The sequence below is a fragment of the Anomaloglossus baeobatrachus genome, chromosome 1 (assembly GCF_048569485.1).
Source record: "Anomaloglossus baeobatrachus isolate aAnoBae1 chromosome 1, aAnoBae1.hap1, whole genome shotgun sequence".
Lineage (NCBI taxonomy): Eukaryota > Metazoa > Chordata > Amphibia > Anura > Aromobatidae > Anomaloglossus > Anomaloglossus baeobatrachus.
Window position 1 is genome coordinate 362,870,016 of NC_134353.1, and position 25,367 is coordinate 362,895,382.

The 25,367-nt window shown below is 46.1% G+C and overlaps 1 long non-coding RNA gene across 1 annotated transcript in view; it reads left to right on the top strand.

The window, feature by feature from the left end:
- LOC142293049 (uncharacterized) overlaps nucleotides 1–25,367 on the top strand; it is a 110,234-nt gene that overhangs the window by 14,269 nt on the left and 70,598 nt on the right. The window contains exon 2 of the long non-coding RNA XR_012751065.1: nucleotides 13,188–13,312. This is a non-coding gene — a long non-coding RNA (uncharacterized LOC142293049). The remainder of the gene's footprint in view (nucleotides 1–13,187; nucleotides 13,313–25,367) is intronic.

Sequence of the window (25,367 nt, forward strand, 5' to 3'; positions counted from 1 at the left end):
CTGCTCCGTCATCCACCGCTGGCCACGCTGCTCCGCCATCTTCTGCAAAGGTGCTAAGAAGCTCTCCATCTTCAGGATCCAGCCAACGATTCCAGTCACTGTCCAGGTAGGAATGCCCACCCTCTCCCCTGACCTGACCTATATATGACCCCCCTCCCAGTACCACCCCATGACCAATCAAACTGACCCCTAGTCCTAACTGCCCCTTAGTTCCACCCCCAGATTTCCCGCTCAAACTACCTTTACACATTAACCCCTCACTGACCCTATGGCCTGGCATCCCTCCTAGTCATGCTGCCCTCCCTTGAGCCCCTTTGGGGCAGCAGTACGGGCTATTCCTTGACTCCGGAATGTCTGACTAAAGGCCTTTTCCATTTACCCAACATCCCATACCCACTGTGGTTCTTATCTAAAACAAACTCAGACACTGGTGACATTGGATATAAAGGCCACAGCAGCCCCATTTATTAATAACAGAATTAAGCAACATAACAATACAAATCTTCAATACAAATCTTCATTGAAGTAAACCCAAAGGAGGGGGGGGGTACCTGAAGGTTGACCAAAACTGTTCCTTGCAACATCGGCCCACCTCCTGACCCTCAGGAGCAACACACCGACTCGAGAGCCCTGGCCAGATGTTGCCCACACCATGTCCCGCTGACACTCAACCCAGCAAGGACCCATTTTACCAAAAATTTGCACCGTTAGAGGTAACCCGCTCCAGCACTGGGTTAAGTCCTCTCCTCTGTGCAACCCCCACCTTCAGACACCCCCCTCCTTTCCGCCACCGCGAGTGCGCATGACCCCTTGTGCGCGCGAGTCCTCCCACAACACCAGCGCCTTCTCGACCCCCGCCATAAGACCTATGACCCATATATCATTTCCAACCGAATTTAAATGGACCCCGTCCCGTCGCAACAAGTCGGCGGACGCCGATTCCAACTCCTTTGGGGCAGCAGTACGGGCTATTCCTTTTATTCAAGGGAAAACAGAAGGAAAAATGCGATCAAACTGTCCAAATATGTGCAAATAATTTTATTGGTCAAGTGAGGGGTTAATACACCAAAAAATTGCATAAATACCTTAAAAACAAATAATTATGCCATCATTATACAAGGTTGATGATATATAGAAATTTATCAGATGAACTAAATATATAGCACATTCAGAATTACAATGGTACGAGTGTCAAAAAAACGAAATATAATATAACAATATAATGCTATACAATTCGCCCAAAGTCTATGCAGATAATAGGAGATAAATTAAATAGACTAGACTGTATTGTAAGCTCAACAAGGCTGCTTATATAGTAGATGCGCAAATACAATGACATAGATGTCAACAGGCCAAGGTATATAGTATATCAATGTAGTGCTATATAGTTCTCCTGAAGTCTATATGCAGGCAATAATGAGTTAATTAAATAGACTAAACCGTAGTATCGGCACACCACACTTGATTAACGCTATACCTAATAGAGCCAGGATAAAGCTTTTTTACCTGATATAATGATTTTAAGATACGTGGTAGGTCAGGATGCAGCCGGGTACACAGGACGCCCTACACGTGTTTTGGCACACACCATCGTCCAGGGGCGGTATACAGGTGGTAAGTGTCGGTATTTCAATATGCACACACCAATCGGTGTGTGATGACCTAATTGACGACACATGCGTCGCCACAGTAACCCCATCAACAACCGGCCGCCGCGTCATGGTTAGGTCAGGATGACCATATCACATGATCAGGTCCTCCCCATCCATAATGATATGGAAGCCGGAGGGCGACGGAGGAACAGTAGCGCGCATGCATACAAGTCACAAACACACAGATTGCAAGACGCGTGGGAAGTGTAAAGGCTGCTTTACATGCTTCAATTAATTGTGCGATCGCATTTGCGATCGCACCCGCCCCCATTATTTGTGCGGCACGGGCAATTTGTTGCCCGTGTCGCACAATGCAGTAACCCCCCGTCACACGTACTTACCTTCCAAACAACCTCGCTGTGGCCGGCGAACATCCTGTTCCTGAAGGGGGAGGGACGTTCGGCGTCACAGCGACGTTACACAACGGCCGGCCAATAGAAGCAGAGGGGCGGAGATGAGCGGGACGTAAACATCCCTCCCACCTTCTTCCTTCCGCATTGCCGGCGGGACGCAGGTAAGCTGTGTTCATCGTTCCCGGGGTGTCAAACGGAGTGATGAGTGATGATGTGTGCTGCCTCGGGAACAATGAACAATCGGACGTTCGATTTTTTGAAAATAAGCGACGTGTCAACGATGAACGAGAAGGTGAGCATTTCTGCTCGTTCATAGCTGTCACACACTACGATATCACTAACGATGCCGGATGTGCATCACTTACGACGTGACCCCGCCGACATCTCGTCAGATATATCGTAGAGTGTAAAGCCCGCTTAAGGATCAATCACAATATAGTGACTATAAGATACAATGCCTAATAGTTTATAATATTTTACGATACAATCTCAATGCATCTCATTACTCAATGCAGCAGAGGAAGAAAATATATATAAAGACATAATAAATAATTATACACATATATATATAGAGAATCTATGTACTCATATAAATTAAATAATGGATTTAATACATTATAATAATAGATATCACATATTAAGAATAATTACTGTTCCCTAAATATACAGTAATTTATCACATATTAAGATTAACGATATATTGATAATCTTGTCATGTTCATCCATCTCCTGGATATGATCCCGCACAGACTGCACCAATCAGGTCATAATTAGATGTTATGATTATATTACCACCCTATAAAGAATAAAAACAATTAAAATTAAAATTTGTACCACCAAAACAAGGAAAGAAATTATCTATGCTCTAAAGATATGGAACAAAACTAATATTTTCATTGAGACCAGATGGATATATAGTGGACAATGTTCATATCCATCTGGTCTCAAGTTGGGCAAGACGTTTGCTCAAATTACCACCTCTGATCCCCAAATCAATTACATCAATCCCCCTAACTTTTAACAGAGTCCCATCGGCGTTATGAAATTGTAGAAAATGCCAGGGGATTGTCTTCAATTTGGATTTATCATTCTCTTCTGGAGCTGCCAGGATGCCAAGAACATGTTCCCTATAGGCCGCTTTACACGCTGTGATATCGTGACCGATATCGCTAGCGTGCGTACCCACCCCCATCGGTTGTGCGACACGGGTAAATCGCTGCCCGTGGCGCACAACATCGCGCGGAACCATCACACTACTTACCTGCCTACCGACGTCGCTGTGACCGGCGAACCGCCTCCTTTCTAAGGGGGCGGTTCGTTCAGCGTCACAGCGACATCACAGCAGCGTCACTGAACCGCCGCCCAATAGAAGCGGAGGGGCAGAGATGAGCGGGACATAACATCCCTCCCACCTCCTTCCTTCCTCATTGTCGGCGGCCGCAGGTAAGGTGAGGTTCCTCGTTCCTGCGGTGTCACACATAGCGATGTGTGCTGCCACAGGAGTGACGAACCACTTCGTACACCGATCAGCAGCGATATTTGAGAATGGACCCCCATGTCACCGATGAGCGATTTTGAATGTTTTTGCGACGATTCAAAATCGCTCATAGGTGTCACACGCAAAGACATCGCTAAAGCAACCGGATGTGCGTCACAAATTCCGTGACCCCAACGAGATCGCTCGGGCGATGTCGCAGTGTGTAAAGCCTGCTTAACCCTGACTCTTAGTTGCCTCGTTGTAAGGGGCACTTTGCACACTACGACATCGCAAGCTGATGCTTGCGATGCCGAGCGCGATAGTCCCCGCCCCCGTCGCAGCTGCGATATCATGTTGATAGCTGCCGTAGCAAACATTATCGCTATGTCAGCTTCACATGCACTCACCTGCCCTGCGACATCGCTCTGGCCGGCGAACCGCCTCCTTATTAAGGCGGCGGGTCATGCGGCGTCATAGCGACGTCACACGGCAGGCGGCCAATAGAAGCGAAGGGGCGGAGCTGAGCGGGACGTAAATATCCCGCCCACCTCCGTCCTTCCGGATAGCCGGCGTGAGCCGCAGGACGCAGGTAAGAGATGTTCCTCGCTCCTGTAGCTTCACACACAGCGATGTGTGCTGCCGCAGGAACAAGGAACAACATTGTAACATCGGTCTTTCCGAAATTATGGAAATGACCGACGCTACACCGATGATACGATTTGGACATTTTTGCGCTCCTTAATCGTATCAAACAGGATTTACACACTACGATATTGACTGCGACGCAGGATGTGCGTCACTTTCGATTTGACCCCACCGACATCGCAGCTGCGATGTCGTAGTGTGCAAAGTGCCCCTAAGGCCAATGTATATTTTGGGGCATGGGCATGTGGCATAATATTTTACAGCTCTAGTGCTACAGTTGATGCGCTTTTTAATCTTAAAGTTCTTAGTACCACTAGAGTCTGTAAAATCTTGGCAGTTCACAATATGGGGGATTGTACAGTGAAAGTGCTGCATATTGGGAATTGTGCAGGGAACGGGTGATTATATATATATATATATATATATATATACATATACACACAGTATGTATATATATATATTTATATATATATATATATATATGGGGCCGGATGGGAGAAGGGGTGATCTTGCATGTGTGGGGCTGCATACTGGGATGCTGTGAAGGAAAGGGGGTGATGTTACACTCTTGGGGAAGGAGGGGGTGATGTTACAGTTGTTAGGGGGCTGCTTGCTCTGGGGCTTCATGCTAACGGACCGAGTGGGGAAGGATTAGGGTTAGATTTACTTTCTTGGGTCTGCAAGCTAGGGGGGTGCATAGAGAAGAGGGTGATGCTGCTTGCTGGGGGGCTGTGTGGTGAAGGGAGTAATGTTATATGCATGGGGCTGTATAGGGAAGGGGATTATATTATATGTGGGGGGCTCCGTGCTGGTGGGGCTGAATGGGGAAGGATTATGGCTACAGTGCTGGCCAAAAGTATTGGCACCCCTGCAATTCTGTCAGATAATACTCAGTTTATTCTTGACAATGATTGAAATCACAAATTCTTTGGTATTATTATCTTTATTTAATTTGTCTTCAATGAAAAAAAATTAAAAAAATTGTCATAAAGCCAAATTGGATATAATTAGACACCAAACATAAAAAAGGGGGTGGACAAAAGTATTGGCACTGTTTGAAAAATCATGTGATGCTTCTCTAATTTGTGTAATTAACAGCACCTGTAACTTACCTGTGGCACCTAACAGGTGTTGGCAATAACTAAATCACACTTGCAGCCAGTTGACATGGATTAAAGTTGACTCAACCTCTGTCCTGTGTCCTTGTGTGTACCCCATTGAGCATGGACAAAAGAAAGAAGACCAAAGAACTGTCTGAGAACTTGAGAATCCAAATTGTGAGGAAGCATGAGCAATCTCAAGGCTAAAAGTCCATCTGCAAACACCTGAAAGTTCCTGTGTCTATGGTACGCAGTGTCATCAAGAAGTTTAAAGCCCATGGCACTGTGGCTAACCTCCCTAGATGTGGAAGGAAAAGAAAAATTGACGAGAGACTTCAACGCAAGATTGTGCGGCTGGTGGATAAAAAACCTTGACTATCTGCCCAGTGTAGTGCATCCCCTGATTGTTCAGTTCTCTGTTATTCTTGTCCACCTTTTTAATTCTGTGCGGTATTTTTTGATAATGATAATAAAAATTCTGTTTTAATCGTCAGTCTTGGTGGGCAATTTCGTGTAGGTATCATTGCTTAGCGCGTACTATAATACTGGTAGTATGATTAATCTAGATAATATTGATTAATTCTGAATGATCTTATGAAGTATTTCTGACTTACCATTACCATTACGCCATTGCATGCAGGAATGGTTTCAACATTAAAAGCCATCCTTGCAATTCTAACAAATTATGTAGTAAATAATTTAAAACATAAAAATATAACTTGTCTGTTTCTTAAAAGGGCTGTCCTTTCACATCACCAGATATTGATTAACTAAACTTGTATAGGTAATCTATATCAGATTAATAGGGGTTAAATACCCATTATAAGCCCCAGCTAAATGTAAACCTATTGAGTAGTGATCCAATATGCAGCTAAATTCAATGCATGGAAACGCTTGTAGCATATGGTCTTTCACGACAGATCCTGAGGACAGCTCACCAATATCTTGTGAATGAACTGCCCTTGAACATTATTGTTTATGTTCTCCACTCTATATAGGACCATCAACAACAACTATCAATAACATCTGACAATTAACATCTGGCAACTATCATCAACATCATCTGGCAACTATCAACAACATCTGGCAATTAACATCTGACAACTATCATCAACATTTGGCAACTATCATCAACATCTGGCTATTATCATCAACATCTGGCAACTATCAACAACATCAACATTTGGCAACTATCATCAACAACATCTGGCAACTATCATCAACATCTGGCAACTATCATCAACAACACCTGACAACTATCAACAACATCTGGCAACTATCAACATCTGGCAACTATCAACATCAACATCTGGCAACTATCATCAACATCTGGCAACTATCAACAACATGAACATCTCGTAACTATCAACATCAACATCTGGCAACTATCAACACCTGACAACAACAACATCTGGCAACTATCAACATCTGGCAAATATCATCACTATTTGGCAACTATCAGCAACATCATCTGGCAACTATCAACAACATCTGGCAATTAACATCTGACAACTATCATCAACATCTGGCAACTATCATCAACATCTGGCTATTATCATCAACATCTGGCAACTATCAACAACATCAACATTTGGCAACTATCATCAACAACATCTGGCAACTATCATCAACATCTGGCAACTATCATCAACAACACCTGACAACTATCAACAACATCTGGCAACTATCAACATCTGGCAACTATCAACATCAACATCTGGCAACTATCATCAACATCTGGCAACTATCAACAACATGAATATCTCGTAACTATCAACATCAACATCTGGCAACTATCAACACCTGACAACAACATCTGGCAACTATCAACATCTGGCAAATATCATCACCATTTGGCAACTATCAGCAACAACATCTTGCAACTATAAGCAACAACATCTGGAAACTATCAATAACAACATCTGGCAACTATAAAAAAAAAATCAACATCTGGCAATTGCCAACATCTGACAACAATCAACATCAACATCTGGCAACTATTAACATCAATATCTGGCAAATATTAACATCAACATCTGGCAACTATCATCAATATCTAGCAACTATCATCAACAACATTTGGAAACTATCATCAACATCTGTCAATTACCATCAACATCTCCCAACTATCAACATCATCTAGCAGCTATCATCAACAACATCTGGCAACTATCATCAACATCTGTCAACTATCAACAGCATTTGGCAACTATCAATAACATCAACATCTGGCAACTATCAACATCTGGCAACTATCATCAAAATCTGGGAAGTGTTATCAACGTCTGGCAAGTGTCATCAACATCTGGCAACTATCATCAAAATCTGGCAACTATCAACTGGCAACTATCATCAACAACATCTGGCAACTATCATCAACAACGTCTGGCAACTATCATCAACATCTGGGAAGTGTTATCAACGTCTGGCAACTATCATCAACATCTGGGAAGTGTTATCAACGTCTGGCAACTATCATCAACATCTGGCAACTATAAACTGGCAACTATCATCAACAACATCTGGCAACTATCATCAACAGCATCTGGCAACTATTTACAACATCAACATCTGGCAACTATCAACAACATCTAGTAACTATTAAGAACAACATCTGTAAACTATAAAAAAAACAACATCTGACAACTATTAACAACATCTGGCAACTATGAACAACATCTGGCAACTATCAAAAATATCAACATCTGGCAGCTATCAACCACAACACAACAACATCTAGCAACTATCGACAATATCTGGCAACTATGAACATCAACATCTGGCAACTATCAACATCTGGCAACTATCAACACCATCTGGCAACTAGCAACAACATCAACATCTGGCAACTATCAACAACATCTGGCAGCTATAAACAACATCTTTTTAAATTCGAAATAAAATTTTCCAACTAAGCGAATACTTAACATATTGTGCGCACACAAAAAACATCTTTTCATTTCAAAAGCAATGAGGGGGTCATGTGAATTTATTGGGAAAGAGCAAAATGTGGCTGTCAGGAAACATCTGGGGAGATTATGCAGATATCTCACCACTACCACCAAATTGTCAGTAACAAGCTCTCCGCTCCCTCTAATCATCAGGATAATACGCAACTGACTGACAATTGATGGACGAGGCTACTGCTGCTTTTGCTACTAGAATGATTATTGTGTGCTTTCATAGTGAACGTATATTATATACAGGGAGATGAATGTAGGTAGTACTCCTGCGCAGCACCATAACTAGAGTCTGATGGGCCCCGGTGCAAAGTTTGATCCGTGCCCCCCTTGTACCCCCATCTGGGCCATTGTAGCATTCAAAATCCTATAAAGACATACAGGTTGCCCTCATGTTTCCCCATCTGGGCTACTTTCTGGTAAATATGTCCCCCATCCTCTTGTATGACCCCCATCATGGCTATATGCTGGTGTATATTTCCCAATCATGTCCCCATCCTGGTATATAGTCCCATCTTGGTACGTGCCTCCATCCTTGCCACATCCTGGTATATAGCCCCATCCTGCTATATGTCCCCATCCTGGCCGCATACTGGTATATGTTCTCATCATGTCCCCATCCTGTTGTATGTCCCAACCATGCCTGCAACTTGGAAACTATGATCCCCCAGTGTTCTGCACACACTTAAAAAACCCAACAAACTTCCCTCTGATCCCCCGGTGTCCTACTCCGACACTGGTAACTGACTGTCATTCACACCCACTTACAGTGTTGTCAACTGGATTATGGGTGTGGGGAGCAGTGAATATTCATAGCCTTAATTGGCTCATTCAGGTGAATGCACGCCCCCAGACGCACATAAAGCTGAAACAGATGCTGAGGTCGGGGCCCCTGCACCAAACTTTCTATATCTCCTATATGTGGAATTGACAGATATACACCAGTAACGTCACATGTTGACCAAAAAAATTCGTCCTGCCAGATAAACTTATCCATCATACTAACTATGGCTTTTGTGTCTCTAACATAGCTTGGTATTTTCTCTACCAGCAGCTGTAGGTAGTGGAACACCCACTCCCCTAACCTCTCTCCCGAAGATCCTTCACCAGTGGCTATAGAAAGTTTAATTTTGTATCTAGAAACACATCGTAATTATGATCCAGTCATTAAAATTATTCCAGTTGAATCAGTTCAATTTTGACTGAATCATAATTATTTTTCATTTAACAGCAGATTTTTTTCTACAAAAAAACTGGATTTAGTATCGGGGCCAAGTTCACCCCATCCATGGCTAGTATAATTATAGCAAGATGGGAGGAATTGGCATTCTATGACTCTATTAATCCATATAGGTGACACACTGGCGCTCAAAAAAGGGACAGAAAGGTGGCTGTGGATAAATAAATTCTAATAAATGTATTCAATTAACTTGGAAACTTGAATTATAAGGATGCTGCAGGCAGAGGACAGGGTCCGCGGGAGCACCTGCCAAAGGAAAGCCAGGGGAAGTAAAAAAGAATTTAGGGACTACCGCGCTATCCTATGGGAGAAAAACCCAAATGTAAAGTTACCTGCAGATGGTGCTTGGATAAGTGTCTCACGCTGCGGTCAATACTGTATATGTACAGCTCTGCGAAAAATAAAGAGACCACTTCAAAATTTTCAGTTTTTCTTGTTCTTCTCTTTGTAGGTAAATTTTTGAGTAAACTGTAAATTGTTGTTTTATTCTATGAACTACTATTTTCAGAAAATAAATACAACATTTTTTGCTTGGAAATTCGGAGACGTGTTGTCAGTAGTTTATAGAATAAAAGAACAATTTACAGTTTACTCAAAAATATACAATATCTATAAAGTATATATATATACCGTATATATATATACATACAGTATATATAATGCCTGTGTGCATCTTCCAGGTGAACCGGCAGATGCACACAGTAGGACCGCAAATTGGTCGACCTCTGCATGCAATAGTGACATTACACTGTTTGTTAACTTATGCTCCAATTGGAAGTTCGCTTGGCAGTAACAATAAAGAACCTCACATGTGATGATATACTTGCAATGCATATAATCCCAGGCTCCTGCTATATCTGGCTGTTTCCCATAGATCACCTTATATAGGACACTGAATACAATACCCAGGTCCTATCCTGCTGACCTCACATCTATAGGACAAACAGGAATCTAACCTGTAACCCTGCTTTCCATATGCATATGCAAATTAGCGATTTATTGTGACCAAGGTCCAGGAGGACCGAAACGTCAATTGCTCAATTGTCGCTATTATATTAAAATCCACGTTTGTTTTACATCAAATTGACTTGCCTTCTTGCTAATTTGTTCTTAAAAAGAGTGTGCAGTGTTATACCTACACTAGTATTATAAAATAAATCATTAAAAAAATGACGTAGCGCTCCGCTGTATTTTTTTATTTTCAGTGCAGATAAAGTGGACGGCTACGGGCCGCCACCCCCGTCTGCCTGGCTTTACCTTGGCTTCCAATCAAAATACATGAAGCCCATGACATTTTTTTGTAATTATTTAAAAAATAATTAAAAAACAAAAATGAGTGGACTCCCGCATTATTTTTATTGCCAGTCAGGTAAAACCAGGCAGCAGGGATTCTCCGCAGCCTGCAGCCGCCTCTGTAAATGGCGCATTGCTTTTAGTGCCATTTACAGGCGTTTTACCCGGCTCATCCAGTGGCCCTGGAGGCAGTGGCACGCTGAGTAATAAAGGGGTTAATACCAGCTTTGTATTTTCAGATGGTACTAAGCCCGAAATTCATGGTGTCACGCCAAATTAGACATGGCCACCATGAATTTCTAGGAAACAGTAAAAAAAAACACAACACAGAGAACATTTTTTTTATTAGAATTGAAACAAAAAAACATTTGGAGATTCCATCTTTATTATAAAAAAACCTCCTTAGTCTGACGTAGTCCACAGGGAGAACATTGTCAACTCTACTTCATCACTTTGTAAAGACAAGCAGCTCTACAGAGAGAGAAGCAGAGTAAGCATTGTCAGCTCTGCTACATTGCTCTGTACAGAGCAAGAAGCAGGCTGAGAGTGAGGATATGATTCCACCTTCCTGATTCCAGGACCTTCGAGAACGTCATAGTCATGTGACCAATCTGTAAGCCAATGTCTGAACAACATTCACACCAGACTGGTCACATGGCTATGACGTCATTGAAGGTCCTGTAAGTCAGTTCTGGTTATTGGGTGGCACAGCAATGATCAGACGCGGAAGCAGAACCAGCCGGGAGTCTGCAGGACGCGTAGCGGGACCTGTAAGTATAATAACAGTGTTTATTATTAACTATATTCATTATTTTACAGCTCCCCCGCCCCATCCCATAACTGTAAAGTCCAAGATCGGTCATCGGACACAAGTTCGCGGTATCTCTATGCCAATCTTTACAAAACGATCGGGCGAGGCTCCCGATTCCGACCATCGGGGGGATTGCCCATCACTATTCTGGACATCTTATATTCATATCCAGTGTGCCAGAGTTATATTTTTATTGCACTATACCAATGGCTGCTGCCGGCCAAGCAGATGCAAGGAGGTGACGTCACACAGCTATGAGATCCCCCCATTACTAATCTGTAAGTAAAAAGAAATAAAACACAAAACGCAGAAAAAAATCCTTTATTTGAAGTAAAACACAAAAATACACCTTCTTTCTCCCCTTTATTAACTTCAAAAACACCCATTTCCTACCAAATCCACACGAGGTCCCACGACGATTCCTGATCTGCTACATACATACTGAAGGCACAGTGCGTGGGCACAGAACATGTCCACATGCTGTGGCATTCAGACAGAGACTGAGCCGCAAGGATAAGCTGTGACGTCACTCAGTTTATTTGCAGTTACAGCTGGAGATTCCCATGGTTCTCCACCTGTGACCGCAGGTAACCTGACCTTAGGGGACCTCAATAAACTCAATGACCTCACCTCAGGTGAGGTCACTGAGTTCACAGACCTGCATCTCCTGGCAGAAAACCACATTTTTTTGGCAAAAGATGCAGATTTGGTCCTGAAATATATATACCATATTCCTACACCTAATCTGCATCTTCTGGCAAAAAAAAAAAAAAAATCACATAAAAGACACATGCGTTATATGTGGTTGTGATGCCAGCAGATGCAGATTTGGTGAAGGAATAAAAGTAAATCACAATAGAGATAAGATTGTACATACAGTATATTCACAATATCTAGCAGCAGAATCACCAGGAGTCAGTTTGGGGAATAAAAGAAGGGCCACAAGAGAAATCTCACAGCTATCGCAGCTAGAATGCAGTTTCATCAGGGGCACTTTCATCCCACAGTCGGGCTGTTGCTATTTGTTGCCAGGAGACAGTGAGTCCATGCACTATTCGGTGAAGGCAGTGGTTGGAGCATGTGTGAGGCGAGCCTCCGTTCTCCTGGCAGGCTCTCCTCCTCTAATTTTCTCCTGGTCACTGATGGAGCTCGTATTATATTCTTCCTACAATGCTGAAGCAGCAGGCACCGTCTCAGGCCACCTGCAAACCTGCCACCACAGCAACGGTCATAGCTGTTTCCACACAAGGAAGCAGTTTTGCCAGGAGCCCCAAAGTAACCTCCACCCGGCCGGCAGCCGGAGCCAAGAGAGGCAACGAGGTGGCAGGTAAGAGACACCAATGCCGGTAACGGAAAGACTGCAAATGATTGACTATCGGCGCGGGAGAAGAGGCGTGTCTGTGCTTGGCTCAGGCCCAGCGGTCACAGACTACTAAAGGCCTCTGAACAAAGAGCCTCCTACCTAGGATTAGATTGTTTGAGAAGCCACAAGTAGTGAATTGTTTGCACGATGCTCTTTAAAGCATGGTGGTGCTCGTTTTAGTCATCCGCATCCTGTTCAAACATATATGTTGTAATATGATTTTATATTCTAATAAAAATGTAATGTTTAAAAAAAAAAGAAATTGACTTTCTTCCCTTTGTTGTCCGTTGCAGATAAGTTCACGGATTCGGCCATTGCCATGAACTCCAAGATGAACGACAAACACAAAGACAAGGTGCTAATGTGCTGGGATGGAAGAGAATGCAACAACGACAAATATGACCTGGACTCTGATATGGTAAGTGCTCCGTAAGGCGTAATAACCCATGGGGGCCCCGAGTGTCAGAGCTTGTGTGCGGGGTGGCCTCCGACACACCGGGCCCCCCGTGGGTTGAGCGAGTGCGGATGGCCCTTGACGCATGGGGATCTCCCGTGGATGGTGCGGGGAGTGGGGTGACCGATGACGCACGGGGCCCCTCGTGGGTGGCGCAGGGGTGGCCCTTGATGCATGGGGCCCCCTGTGGGTGGCACGGGGAGCGGAGATGGCCCTTGATGCACGAGGCCCCCCATGAATGGCACAGGCATGGCCCTTGACGCACGGGGCCCCCTGTGGGTGGCGTGGGGAGAGGAGGTGGCCTTGACGCACGGGGACCTCCCATGGGGGGTGTGAAGGTGGCACTTGATGCATGGGCCTCTCGCGTAGGAAGAGCGGGGGTGGCCCTTGACACACAGGGACCCCCTCGGTGGCGCAGGGTGTGGGGGTGGTCCTTGACTCATGGGGCCCCCCGTGGGAGGCACTGGAAGCGGGGGTGGCCATTGACGCATGGGTCCCCCTGTGGTTGTCGCGAGGAGTGGGGTTAGCCCTTGATGCATGGGGGCCCCTGTGGGTTGTGCGAGCAGGGCTGGCCCTTTGTTACGGTTCCTGTTTCTGGGGATCTGCGTGTCTCCTTATCCTTTGCTGTGGTCTGGCTATGTTATTTCTTGGTCCCAGCTCTGTGTGGCGCTGTGGCGCTATGTTCTGATTCCATGCTACTGAGCAAGTGCGAGTGCTGGAGACTAAGGCGGGCTTTGCACGTTGCGATATCGGTAACAATGTGTTACCGATGCTGCAGCGATAGTCCCGCCCCCGTCGCACGTGCGATATCTAGTGAAAGCTGCCGTAGCGATTATTATCGCTACGGCAGCTTTACACGCACATACCTGCCGTGCGACGTCCCTCTGGCCGACGACCCGCCTCCTTAGGGGGCGGGTCGTGCGGCGTCACAGTGACGTCACACGGCAGGCGGCCAATTGAAGCGGAGGGGCGGAGATGAGCAGGATGTAAACATCCCGCCCACCTCCGTCCTTCTCATTGCAGCCGGCGGCAGGTAAGGTGAAGTTCCTCGCTCCTGCGGCTTTACACACAGCGATGTGTGCTGCCGCAGGAACGAGGAACAACATCGTACCTGTCGCACCATCAGCATTATGAAAATGTCGGAGGCTGCAGCGATGATACGATAATGACGCTTTTGCGCTCGTTCATCGTATCAAAAAGGTTTTACACGTTGCGATATCGACTGCGACGTTGGCTGTGCGTCACTTTCGATTTGACCCCATCGACATCGCACGTGCAATGTCGCAACGTGCAAAGCCGCCCTAAGTCCTATCTTGGAGCCACTGCACATGTGCAGGTGACATCATCGCTGACACGAGGTCACATGTCTCTGTCACATTCTAAGCCGATTGGCCGCTGGTCATGTGCTTATGACGCTTTGCTCTGTGATACGCCAGCGTGACGTCATTACTGACGTTCTCGCAGCAGATTGGCTGGTGTCCTCCATCTTGGATGAGGCACAGAGTCTATATAAGACCCTGACGCACGCTGCTCGGCGCTCAGTCCTCTTGGTTCCTGCACAGGAGTAGACGCTCTGTGCATGTCCCTTGCGGCACCTATTGTCTATCTAGGTGAGCGTTATCGGTAGGATAACGCCCTTGTACCTTGCAGCTTATGCTGTGGTCCGTATCCTCGCACCTTAGTGGAGCGGACATAGGCAGGTGCTTGCTGCACATGGTCTGACTGGGCCTTGTGGTTCTACTCTGAGGGGAGCGCTATCGGTAGGGTGGCACTCCTGTACTTTTCAGCTGTACTGCTGTTCGTGTCCTCGCACCTTAGTGGAGCGGACATAGGTAGGTCAGGTGGACGTTGCCTTCTAGGGTAACACTCCACTACGCTGCCTCCTGCAGCAGTCTGTATCCTAGCACACTAGGGGAGCGGTCATAGGCAGGAGTTTCAAGCTAGCAGCATTGCTGCTGTCCGTATCCTTGCACCACAAGTGGAGCGGACATAGGTAGGTGCCATATTGCACACACTACACCTAGTCTCTGTGACTGTTAACTGAGACAGGTGCTTTCACGCTCACAGATTGTGAGACTTCTTTGCACTTTTATGTTGTATTCCTCACTCTTTTGCATTTCCACTCCTATGTTATGCTAAGAGGTAGTCGCTGTGACTTGTCAGTACAGTGTCAGTACCGCTTTGGTGTTACAGGTTTCCTCTATCCTCTGCCCTACTCTGCAGCAGAGCTCTGCACGGTGGACCCTGACTGTCGGATAGGCTTCCATTCCCTTATTATCCAACAGCCCCCGTAACATTAGGACTGAGCCAAGGGTCTGGCAGAGATGGCAGAGTATCAACAATTACATCGGTATATACAGCTTCTTTAAGCAAGGCTCAAGACTGTAGAGGATAAACCTCAAACTTTGGTGTCTTCGCCACATGACCCAAGACTTGCTCTACCCAACAGATACTCTGGCGATGCCAGGTCTTGTCGTGGGTTTATAAGCCAGTGTCAGATTCACCTTGAGGTTAATGCCTCTCGCTTCTCTATGCAGAGGTCCAAAGTAGGCTTTATTATATCCCTGCTTCAGGATAAAGCCTTAGGGCGGCTTTGCACGTTGCAACATCGCACATGCGATGTCGGTGGGGTCAAATCGAAAGTGACGCACTTCCGGCGTCACTTTCGAGATCGTAGTGTGTAAATGCTAGATGATACGATTAACGAGCGCAAAAGCGTCATTATCGTATCATCGTTGCAGGCTCCAACTTTTTCATAATTATGCTGCAGCGACAGGTACGATGTAGTTCCTCACTCCTGCGGCTGCACACATCGCTGTGTATAACGCCGCAGGAGCGAGGAACATCAGCTTACCTGCCGCCGGCGGCTATGCGGAAGGAAGGAGGTGGGCGGGATGTTTACATCCTGCTCATCTCCGCCCCTCCGCCGCTATTGGCCGCCTGCCGTGTGACGTCACTATGATGCCGCACGACCCGCTCCCTTAGGAAGGAGGCGGGTCGCCGACCAGAGCGACGGTCGCAGGGCAGGTGAGTACATGTGAAGCTGGGGTAGCGATAATTTTCGCTACGCCAGCTATCACAAGATATCGTACCTGCGACGGGGGTGGGGACTATCGCGTGCGACATCGCAGCATCGGCTTGCGATGTCGCAACGTGCAAAGCCCGCCTTAGAGTGGGCTACTCCCTTATGGGAGCGCTCTGATTTGGTTACTCAGAGACATCAAGACTTCCTTGATGCTCTTAAAGCGGTGTTCATGGGACCACAGGTTACCCATGATGCGGCTTTGAGACTGCTAGATCTGTCTCAAGGTTCGCTATCTACCAGCTCTTATGCCATTGCTTTTCGTACCTTGGTAGCAGAGTTAGACTGGCCTAAGAAGATGTTAATACCTATCTTCTGGAGAGGTCTTGCAGGCTATGTCAAAGATGCTCTTGCTATTCGGGAAGCTCCTCCTTCTCTGGAGGACTTAATTACGGTAGCAACTAGGATCGATGTACGCCATAAGGAACGTAGACTTGAGGTTACCTTGTCACGTCCCAAGCGTCGAGTTGACTCAGATGCTGTAGTTCCTTCTCCATCTTCCTCAGTATCCGAGACATCTCCTACTCCTATGGAGTTGGGCTATACTACTTCCCGACCTCATAAGGCGGGTCCTCCTATCTGTTACATATGTCATCAGGCTGGGCACTATGCCAACACGTGTCCTAGCCATCAGGGAAACTCCCAGGCCTAGTAACCATTAGAGGGAGGTTACTAGAGATGTCTTCTGCACCCTCTAAGTGTAGTGTCCCAGGTCAGCTCTCCTTCTCTGAGAATACATAGCCTATTATGGCTTTTGTGGATTTTTGTGTCCTCAGGATTTGTAAAGAGACACAATATTCCCTCTATCATGTTAGAGGCGCCTATTCCTGTCCGTGTTGTTAATGGGACTATGTTGTCTGACTCCATTACATTGAGGACAGTTCCCTTGCGCCTTTCCCTGTCTCAGGGTCACATAGAGGAGATTTCTTTTCTTGTTTTGCCTGAGGGTATAGACGACGTACTTCTGGGTCTCATGCTCCTCTAATTGACCGGGAGTCCGACAGCATTATTAGTTGGGGTTCGAAATGTCAGTCCTGATGTCTTCCCTTACCACCTAAGGTCGTTGCGGTTGCATCAACTGATCTCTCTCCCTTACCTACACCCTATTTGGATTTCGCTGATGTGTTTTCCAAACAGGGTGCTGAGACTCTTCCATCTCATAGGCCTTATGACTGTGCTATAGACCTCTTGCCGGGTTCTGTTCCACCAAAGGGCAGGGTCTATCACTTGTCTATCCTAGAATCCGAGGCTATGTCGGCCTATATAAAGGATAGTCTGGAGAGGGGCTTCATCCGCAAGTCTGTCTCACCTGCAGGGGCTGGGTTTTTCTTTGTGCGGAAAAAAGAGGGTGATCTGCGTCCCTGCATAGACTACAGGGGTCTTAACGCCATCACTGTAAAGAACAGATACCCCTTGCCCCTAATTTCTGAACTGTTTGACAGACTACGTGGAGCTAAGGTATTTACGAAGTTGGATCTGCGAGGTGCTTATAACTTAGTGCGAATTCGAGAGGGTGACGAATGGAAGACCGCTTTTAACACCAGAGACGGTCACTATGAATACCTCGTCATACCTTTCGGTCTATGTAATGCCCCCGCAGTGTTCCCGGACTTCGTAAATGACGTGTTTAGGGATCTTTAATTCTCCTCCATTTAGTTCTGTTGGGGGGTATTTGGGGAATTCTATATTGATTGGCTTTGTACAGTATAATGGGGTTGCTTGTTCCTTGTGGATTTAATGTAATGTTTGGGGGGTTCCATATTGATTGGTTTTGCATAATGGGGTTGCTTGATCTTTATTGATCTAATATAATATCTAATTGACCACTCTGGTTTATATTGGGTGAACTTGCTTGGGTATCTGGTGAGATATATGTATTATGTCCCTTTCTCCATTGTTTCCTCTCCTTGTGGAGAGTTTTTGAATTGTTAATGAAGTACTATTTGTTCTAGCAACCGCATTGTTCACTTATCTTATCTTGTATGTAGATAATTACCTCCCTGACATTCATTTGTCCTAGTAACTGCATTACTCATTGCTACTCTCCTCCTGTATTGTTCTATGTATGCAGGTGATTGCCTCCCTGACGCTTACCCCTTACAATAACCTCTGTTATGGATACCTGTCCCCTTGCATGGCGGCCGCCATATTTTCGGAGTCCTGCGCATGCGCGGTACTCTGTTATATACCATTTCCTCCTTTTTATTATGCGCATGCACTTCCGGGACCCCGGGGACATGTGGAGCGCGATTTTGAAATCACTTCACAGCTGATGATACGTATAACAGGTATTTAAGACCTGTCCTCTTAGGACATAGGGAACCCACCCCTGATGAAGTTGCCCCAGTAGGCAACAATACGCGTGGGGATTGCTGCTCCTCTACTTTCCATATTTATGGCATCTTCTGGGTAAATCCAGCATATGCTGGTGATGGTTATCTCCCTTAGGGGAAATTATTGGTAGACTTAGGTTACCTCATCTGGGATACTTATGTTTATACCTTGCAGGATTTTACAGATGATCCTTGTTAAGTATTAGAGTTTGCAGTAGCCATTGGCAATCTATTGATCTATATGGTAAGTGTTTTTTTGCTGCATGACTCTGTATGTACAGTTAGGTCCAGAAATATTTGGACAGTGACACAATTTTCGCGAGTTAGGCTCTGCATGCCACCACATTGGATTTGAAATGAAACCTCTACAACAGAATTCAAGTGCAGATTGTACCGTTTAATTTGAAGGTTTGAACAAAAATATCTGATAGAAATTGTAGGAATTGTACACATTTCTTTACAAACACTCCACATTTTAGGAGGTGAAAAGTAATTGGACAAATAAACCAAACCCAAAAAAAAATTTATATTTTCAATATTTTGTTGCGAATCTTTTGGAGGCAATCACTGCCTTAAGTCTGGAACCCATGGACATCACCAAATGCTGGGTTTCCTCCTTCTTAATACTTTTCCAGGCCTTTACAGCCGCAGCCTTCAGGTCTTGCTTGTTTGTGGGTCTTTCCGTCTTAAGTCTGGATTTGAGCAAGTGAAATGCATGCTCAATTGGGTTAAGATCTGGTGATTGACTTAGCCATTGCAGAATGTTCCACTTTTTTGCACTCATGAACTCCTGGGTAGCTTTGGCTGTATGCTTGGGGTCATTGTCCATCTGTACTATGAAGCGCCGTCCGATCAACTTTGCGGCATTTGGCTGAATCTGGGCTGAAAGTATATCCCGGTACACTTCAGAATTCATCCGGCTACTCTTGTCTGCTGTTATGTCATCAATAAACACAAGTGACCCAGTGCCATTGAAAGCCATGCATGCCCATGCCATCACGTTGCCTCCACCATGTTTTACAGAGGATGTGGTGTGCCTTGGATCATGTGCCGTTCCCTTTCTTCTCCAAACTTTTTTCTTCCCATCATTCTGGTACAGGTTGATCTTGGTCTCATCTGTCCATAGAATACTTTTCCAGAACTGAGCTGGCTTCATGAGGTGTTTTTCAGCAAATTTAACTCTGGCCTGTTTATTTTTGGAATTGATGAATGGTTTGCATCTAGATGTGAACCCTTTGTATTTACTTTCATGGAGTCTTCTCTTTACTGTTGACTTAGAGACAGATACACTTACTTCACTGAGAGTGTTCTGGACTTCAGTTGATGTTGTGAACGGGTTCTTCTTCACCAAAGAAAGTATGCGGCGATCATCCACCACTGTTGTCATCCGTGGACGCCCAGGCCTTTTTGAGTTCCCAAGCTCACCAGTCAATTCCTTTTTTCTCAGAATGTACCCGACTGTTGATTTTGCTACTCCAAGCGTGTCTGCTATCTCTCTGATGGATTTTTTCTTTTTTTTTCAGCCTCAGGATGTTCTGCTTCACCTCAATTGAGAGTTCCTTAGACCGCATGTTGTCTGGTCACAGCAACAGCTTCCAAATGCAAAACCACACACCTGTAATCAACCCCAGACCTTTTAACTACTTCATTGATTACAGGTTAACAAGGGAGATGACTTCAGAGTTAATTGCAGCCCTTAGAGTCCCTTGTCCAATTACTTTTGGTCCCTTGAAAAAGAGGAGGCTATGCATTACAGAGCTATGATTCCTAAACCCTTTCTCCGATTTGGATGTGAAAACTCTCATATTGCAGCTGGGAGTGTGCACTTTCAGCCCATATTATATATATAATTGTATTTCTGAACATGTTTTTGGAAACAGCTAAAATAACAAAACTTGTGTCACTGTCCAAATATTTCTGGACCTAACTGTATATCTGTTTGCACTTTGTAAACCTTCCTATATGATCATTTATGGTATTTACCTGTTCTTTGGTAACTGTGTACTATCCCTATTACAATTGTTTTGGGAAGTAGAGGTTTTTTCTGTCCCATATTAAGGACTGAATCATGTTTATAGTGGCTATTGCCTTTTAAGTGTTTTTAATTGTGTGTTCTAAAATGTCCTATTTGTAATAAAGACCTTTTATATTTAATATGGGTGTATCCCTCTCTGTTGCACATTTCTGCTCTCTCCCTCCTTATGTGTATTCAATGTGCTGAGGAGATCCCCTTTCTAAATTAATGGGTGTATTGGAAACCCGTGGGTGGTGCCCTCCTACTTTGTTTCTTTAGTGTTTAGGGATTTACTGTTATCATCCGTGGTGGTATATCTGAATGATATACTAATTTTTTCTCCCGACCTGGAGACACATTGGTTGGATGTGATCAGGGTTCTGTCTCGTCTAAGGGAGCACTCCCTGCTTGCCAAGCTTGAGAAATGTATATTTGAGCAAGCCTCTCTACTAGTGATGAGCGAGTACTAAAAAGCTCGGGTGCTCGAAGCTCGGGCCGAGCCTCCCAAGATACTCGTGTACTCGGCCCGAGCAACGAGCCCAATGTTATCCTATGGGAGACCCGAGTATTTTTGTGAAATGACCACCGGCAGCATGTAGAAACCCTAAAAATGGCACAAAAGTCTCCGAAGAGTGCTCAAATGACATGGCAACAGCATGGGGAAGACCCCTTGAAGCATTTATCACTCAAAAGTCACAGCTGTGAACAATTTTGTCCGTGTTTTACGCCATTTTTACGGACTCACCAGAAAACCTTCCAAAATGACACCAAAATGAATTTTCATGGCGGAAATGTTAAGGGCACATACCCAATAGTGAGATAGAGCTAATGTATGTTACTTTTTGAGATCAATACATGAAAGATTTTACATAAAACATTGTGTGGCACTCCGATGTCCCTGAGAAGAGATGTACATAAAGGCCTCTGAGTCTAATGTGCCCATTTTGAGGAACTGAGTCTTTGTAGTATTTTCCTTTGCCAGGGCAGTCCAAAATTTTGAGGTTCACCAATGACCCTGCATACAGACGTGCATGAGGGCCTGTAAACCTGAAGTGCCCATTGGAAGGAAGTGGGTCTTTTGTAGTATAGCCCTTAGGCAGGGCAGCCAAAAATTGGGAGGCTCCACGTTGTCCCTGGATAGAGACGTGCATGAGGGCCTGTAAACCTGAAGTGCCCATTGGAAGGAAGTGGGTCTTTTGTAGTATAGCCCTTAGGCAGGGCAGCCAAAAATTGGGAGGCTCCACGTTGTCCCTGGATAGAGACGTGCATGAGGGCCTGTAAACCTGAAGTGCCCATTGGAAGGAAGTGGGTCTTTTGTAGTATAGCCCTTAGGCAGGGCAGCCAAAAATTGGGAGGCTCCACATTGTCCCTGGATAGAGACGTGCATGAGGGCCTGTAAACCTGAAGTGCCCATTGGAAGGAAGTGGGTCTTTTGTAGTATAGCCCTTAGGCAGGGCAGCCAAAAATTGGCAGGCTCCACGTTGTCCCTGGATAGAGACGTGCATGAGGGCCTGTAAACCTGAAGTGCCCATTGGAAGGAAGTGGGTCTTTTGTAGTATATCCCTTAGGCAGGGCAGCCAAAAATTGGGAGGCTCCACATTGTCCCTGGATAGAGACGTGCATGAGGGCCTGTAAACCTGAAGTGCCCATTGGAAGGAAGTGGGTCTTTTGTAGTATAGCCCTTAGGCAGGGCAGCCAAAAATTGGCAGGCTCCACGTTGTCCCTGGATAGAGACGTGCATGAGGGCCTGTAAACCTGAAGTGCCCATTGGAAGGAAGTGGGTCTTTTGTAGTATAGCCCTTAGGCAGGGCAGCCAAAAATTGGGAGGCTCCACGTTGTCCCTGGATAGAGACGTGCATGAGGGCCTGTAAACCTGAAGTGCCCATTGGAAGGAAGTGGGTCTTTTGTAGTATAGCCCTTAGGCAGGGCAGCCAAAAATTGGGAGGCTCCACGTTGTCCCTGGATAGAGACGTGCATGAGGGCCTGTAAACCTGAAGTGCCCATTGGAAGGAAGTGGGTCTTTTGTAGTATAGCCCTTAGGCAGGGCAGCCAAAAATTGGGAGGCTCCACGTTGTCCCTGGATAGAGACGTGCATGAGGGCCTGTAAACCTGAAGTGCCCATTGGAAGGAAGTGGGTCTTTTGTAGTATAGCGCTTAGGCAGGGCAGCCAAAAATTGGGAGGCTCCACGTTGTCCCTGCATAGAGACGTGCATGAGGGCCTCAAAACATTGTTCCCATTGCAAAGGAGCGGGTCTCCTGTCGTTTTAATGTCCATTCTGCAAAGAATGGGCGAAAAAATTTACCACTGGGGGTATACCTGAAACAAAGGCCTAACTCTTGTAACGGTCATCATGGTGGCGCATGAGGAGAAGGAGGAGCAGTCCAGCGATTATCCAAAGTCCAGAAGTGTGTACCCATGGGTGACTGGAGGTACATGGCAAATTCCCGTTACAAACTTTAAATTCCGCTCTCATTTGCTGGTGGTGTGGTGAAGTCTGGCCCAATCCAACCCTTGTTCATCTTGATCAGAGTCAGCCTGTCAGCATTTTCAGTTGACAGGCGGGTGCGTTTATCTGTAATGATTCCACCTGCGGCACTAAAAACACGCTCTGACAAAACGCTAGCGGCAGGGCAGGCCAGGACTTCCAAGGCGTAGAGAGCCAATTCATGCCACGTGTCCACCTTGGATACCCAATAATTGTAAGGCACAGAGGAATGTCGGAGTACAGTTGTTCGATCTGCAAGGTACTCCTTGAGCATCTGGGCAAACTTAGGATTTCTTGTGGCACTACCCCGCACCTCAGGGCCTGTGGTACGTGAGGGGCTGAGAAAACTGTCCCACATCTTAAAGACTGTTCCCCTACCTCTGGCGGATTGGACTTGTGCCTCTCTCGGCTGTACGCCTTGGTTGTCCACTGATTCCTGACCTATGCCGCTAGCGTTTTGTGAGGGGAATGCTTTGCCTACTTCCGTGACTATGGCCTTCCGGAACTGCTGCATTTTGGTTGACCTCTCCGCCTCGGGAATAAGAGACATAAAGTTCTCCTTGTAGCGTGGGTCTAACAGTGTTACCAACCAGTAATGATTGTCGGCCAAGATGTTCTTAACGCGAGGGTCACGAGACAGGCAGCTTACCATAAAGTCAGCCATGTGCGCCAGACTCTTAACAGCCAGGACTTCAGTAGCCTGACCAACACGTTGACTGAACATGCTGTCCTCCTCCTCCTCCTCCTCCTCCTCATCTACCCTGTCCTCTGGCCAGCCACGCTGAACCGAGGATATGACTGGTGTGCATGTCATATCCTCAATTTGGCCGGAGATTTGCTCCATGTCTTCATCCTCCTCCTCGTCATAGTCCTCCACTGCACGTTGTGATGAGACGAGGCTGGGCTGTGTGTTTGTTATCACCCACACCCACTACTGTTTCTTGCTGCAACTCATCGCGCTCCGCCTGCAATGCATCATGTTTGGTTTTGAGCAGAGACCGTTTTAGAAGGCAGAGTAGCGGTATGGTGACGCTAATAATGGCGTCATCACCACTCACCATCTTGGTGGAGTCCTCAAAGTTTTGGAGGATGGTACATAGGTCGGACATCCATCTCCACTCCTCAGGTGTTATGTGTGGAGTTTGACCCATTTCCCGACGGCTTAGGTGATGCAGGTACTCAACAACTGCCCTCTTCTGCTCACATATCCTGACCAACATGTGCAGAGTTGAATTCCAACGCGTGGGGACATCACACACCAGTCTGTGAGCCGGAAGATGCAAACTGCGCTGAAAGCCGGCAAGGCCGGCTGAAGCAGTAGGTGACTTTCGAAAATGTGCAGACAGGCGGCGAACTTTTACCAGCAGATCAGACAGCTCTGGGTATGACTTTAGAAACCGCTGAACCACGAGGTTGAGCACATGGGCCACGCATGGAACATGTGTCAGCTGGCCTCGCCTCAAAGCCGCCACCAGGTTCCGGCCATTGTCACACACGACCTTTCCTGGCTTTAGGTTCAGAGGTGTGAGCCAGTGATCTGCCTGCTGTTTCAGAGCTGTCCACAGCTCTTCTGCATTGTGTGGTTTGTCACCTATGCAGATTAGCTTCAGCACAGCCTGTTGCCGCTTCGCCGAGGCAGTGCTGCAGTGCTTCCAGCTTGGGACTGGTGTGGAGGGTACAGTGGATGAGGATGCGCAGGAGGAGGAGGCTGAAGAGCATGACATTCCGGAGCTGTAGAGTGTGGGTGAAACACTGACTGAGGTAGGGCCTGCAAACCTTGGTGTGGGAAGGACGTGTTCCGTCCCTCGCTCAGACTGGGTCCCAGCTTCCACAATATTAACCCAGTGTGCCGTCAACGAGATGTAGCGGCCTTGCCCACAAGCACTTGTCCACGTGTCTGTGGTTAGGTGGACTTTGGGTGAAACAGCGTTGTTCAGGGCACGTGTGATGTTTTGTGACACGTGGTTATGCAACGCGGGGACGGCACACCGGGAGAAATAGTGGCGGCTGGGGACCGAGTAACGTGGGACAGCTGCCGCCATCAGGTCGCGGAATGCTTCTGTCTCCACCAGCCTAAAAGGCAACATTTCCAGCGCAAGCAGTC